General features: G+C 41.6%; 1 pseudogene; it reads right to left on the bottom strand.

The window, feature by feature from the left end:
• Positions 1 to 2,358: 2,358 nt before the first annotated feature.
• Positions 2,359 to 3,406, bottom strand: part of LOC108287718 — a 31,975-nt pseudogene continuing 30,927 nt past the window's right edge.

Here is a 3,406-nt window from a genome sequence, read left to right as displayed (position 1 = left end):
CTTTGGTATTCTGTACCAAAATACTGAACAGAACTTTTTAAAACTAGGCCATCAGATATTTAGAGCTGATGATAGTAAGACTGGGGAAGTGTTCACGGAAGGACTGTACAGCTTCTCTGGAGTCTTTTGGTAAATAATGTGCACAATGAATCATCCATTACCTTGCAACATTTTGTCTACTGTTGTCTTAAAGCGTTATTTAAACCTGTTTTATTGTTTTCTATATTTCTTTGATTGTATTTGTCTTGCCAACTGAATTTTAAGTTTCTAGTGTACACAAATAGTATAGGTGCTCAATACATATTTTTTTATGTAATTTGCAGATCTAAGGGACCTTGGAAAAATACTTTAAAAATTAGTTTCTATGGTATCCCATCTCTACTAAAGCACCTTTAAGAGTCTATAAAGACAGGTCAAATACAATTGTAAAAGATAATTTAAATTTCCTATTGGTGGGCATTCATTATTTTCAGTTTCATTTTATGAGATTTTATAATCCAAAAATAACACTGGGCTTAAAGAGAAAGAAAGATAAAGAATATTATATATAATTGAAAGAAAATTACAACAAAATAAAAGTTCTTAAGTACAGTTTGAAATAGATTTTAAGAGAACGGTTAAAAAATTTGCTAGTCTTTTAATAGGTTTTAATTTTTTATTCCTAATCTACTGTTATAAGTCATACCGGGAAAATCTTAGGTCCTTCCATATATTACTAATACCACCTACGTGAGTCAAGTTTCAGTTTGAAAAACAGATATGAGTAAGTTTGTCCCCTAGGGTCTAATAGTGAATGATCCTCAGAAGTTTGTCCAGAGGCCTCTGCTAGCTTCTTGCATCTGCTCATGCTGCCACCAGAGACTACTGGCTTCTTCCCTTTCACCTCCCAAATCAGCCTTAGTGCTTCTCATCATCAGAATTGTACTCAGGAGGCTCAGGATTCTGGGAAACACAGTCCTGACTTTTCTGACTTTGGACTGTGATGTGGAGGTAGTGTGGAGGACTGGTAATGCCCCGGAGACCACAGATCACCTTGCACACTATCTGTCTGTCATTCAAATGTTTTTGAAAGTAGTTACAATTCACAGTTTTTATGTAAATATTTATACATTTGCTTCACAGATACAGTGAACATCCTCTTCAGATAGAAAACAGGCATTTTTAGATATACATCCGAGGAAATTCAAAATGACCTTTCTCACAGTTGAGAGTAGCACTCTGGGGAAATATAATACTTTTTTTTCTTTATCATCAAAGGCGGCACTGACACTGTGGAACACCTTCACAGAGCACGCTTTGCTTTTTGCTTCATGCTGTGAGAGTTTTGTGAACTGTGGTGAACTCTGTTTTGTTATGTTTTGCTGTCACAAACAAGACTGCAGCACCGTAATGGAAGGGAAAACATTTCTACCTTCTCTTTGTTAGTAAAAGTTTAAGAATGAGTGCCATAATCGGTTATCAGTGCCATTGTTGATAGTAAAAGTTTAAGAATGAGTGCCATAATCGGTTATCAGTGCCATTGTTGATAGTAAAAGTTTAAGAATGAGTGCCATAATCGGTTATCAATGCCATTGTTGAGTCAAGAATACTTCGAAAACAAAATTTATGGTTGATTTGCAAACTTCTTTTAACAGCATATGAATTATTATCATGGATATAATTATTAATTATCGACTTTTAGAACTCTTCTAATATGCCAGGAAAAGTGTACTCTGTGTGTAATTTTAAAACTGTTGCTCTTTACCAGGTGTTAATACCCATTTTATAGATAAGGAAAATTGAGATTAACATCACAGACAATAAGTGACATGTCCTGGGAAAGAATCTCCAGTGCTCCTGCATGAGCATTTACAGCTAAGAGGAAATGTGCAGAGAGCTAGCCTAAACTGCATTTTTTAATTTCAGTCAACTAAAAGCTAAAGAGCCGAAGGATCATGCCTTTGGTTATACTGCTAGCAGCAGAGTTGGAACTATGACCCAGATACAATAGCCAGGCTGGAATAAGCCAGGCTGCAGTGACAAACAGCCTGATATCTTAGGGTCTTCAATGCAACAAAGGTTTGTTTCTTTCTTTTATAAAGTCTAGTAGGGGTCAGCCAGTCCCACCCCATGGAACATGGTATTCTCCATCTGCTTTAAACTGCCTCAGATGGAAATGATGCATTCGATTCCACTGGAGAGAATTATTCAAATGATCTTGGCTGAGTGTGGTGGCTCACGCCTGTAATCCCAACACTTTAGGAGGCTGAGGTGGGCAGATCACCTAAGGTCGGGAGTTCAAGACCAGCCTGGCCAACATGGTGAAATCCCTTGGGAGGTCCTTTCAGTCCCGCAGACTCCGACAGCCGCACAGCCTGCTCAGATGGGAGTCTCCTTGCTGTCCCTGCTGGGCGGTGGCTTTGCCGACTCTTTGCCTACCTTCAGCGGCTTTTTAGCCACTTTCAGCTCGATGACACCGTCTCTGGGCGGCTGGACGGCACCCCCGTGCTCCTCGGGCTCCTGGTGCTCCTGCACCTGCTGCTTGGCACCTGCATCTGGAGCAGCGTTGTGATGGCTTCCTGCTCCTCATGAATTGCTTGATTCAAATGATTGTTCTTTATTTCCAGCTCTTCATTCTGTCTCTGTAAACCTTCCAGAATGATCTGCAACTCCTCATCCTCACCCTCGCTCTTGCTCTGGGAGGAGTACTCCTCCGTTTCGCTTCAGCCGTGCTGCTTGCGACTGAATTTTGGCAGTCTCCGCTCGGAGGCGTTCGATCTCTTCTTTTTCTGACACAATCTGCCAGTGCAGAAACTGCTCCACAGCCAGGAGCTTCTCCTGCGCAGTCAGGATCTTATTCTCCTGAGCAAGGGAATATTGATAACTTCTTCATTTGCATTCATCTCTTCTCTGGAAACATCCTCTTTTGAAAGACTGGCTATCTCTTGTGAAATCTTGGCTTCACACTCCTGTCATTTAATTTCTCTCAGTTTTCTTTTGAGAGCTGTCAAAATTCTTTGTACTTCCCATCATCTTTCTTCTTTAGATAAATCCTTTATCCCACCTGCAGATCTCGCTGTAAACAATTCAAAAGTAAATCCTGTCTCCGGATTTCCAACGGGACGCCCACCTGGGTGTCTGGCAGCACGGACATCATGGCTATGTTAGACCATCACAGAGGTTTCATCATCTGCTTTAGTCCCACATTTACAAAGAGCTCTTGCACATGTGTCAGTTGCTGGTCTGCACAGCTGAGCTGAGCGCTGTAGGACTCAGTCGCTGGTCTGCACAGCGGGGCTGAGCGCTGTAGGACTCAGTCGCTGGTCTGCACAGTGGGGCTGAGCGCTATAGGACTAGTTGCTGGTCTGCACAGCTGGGCTGAGCGCTATAGGACTAGTTGCTGGTCTGCACAGCTGGGCTGAGCGCT

This window comes from Cebus imitator, unplaced genomic scaffold (assembly GCF_001604975.1).
Source record: "Cebus imitator isolate Cc_AM_T3 unplaced genomic scaffold, Cebus_imitator-1.0 Scaffold353, whole genome shotgun sequence".
In the NCBI taxonomy this organism is placed as follows: Eukaryota; Metazoa; Chordata; class Mammalia; order Primates; family Cebidae; genus Cebus; species Cebus imitator.
Note: the sequence above shows the minus strand (reverse complement) of the source record. Positions and strands in the feature narration are given on the sequence as shown.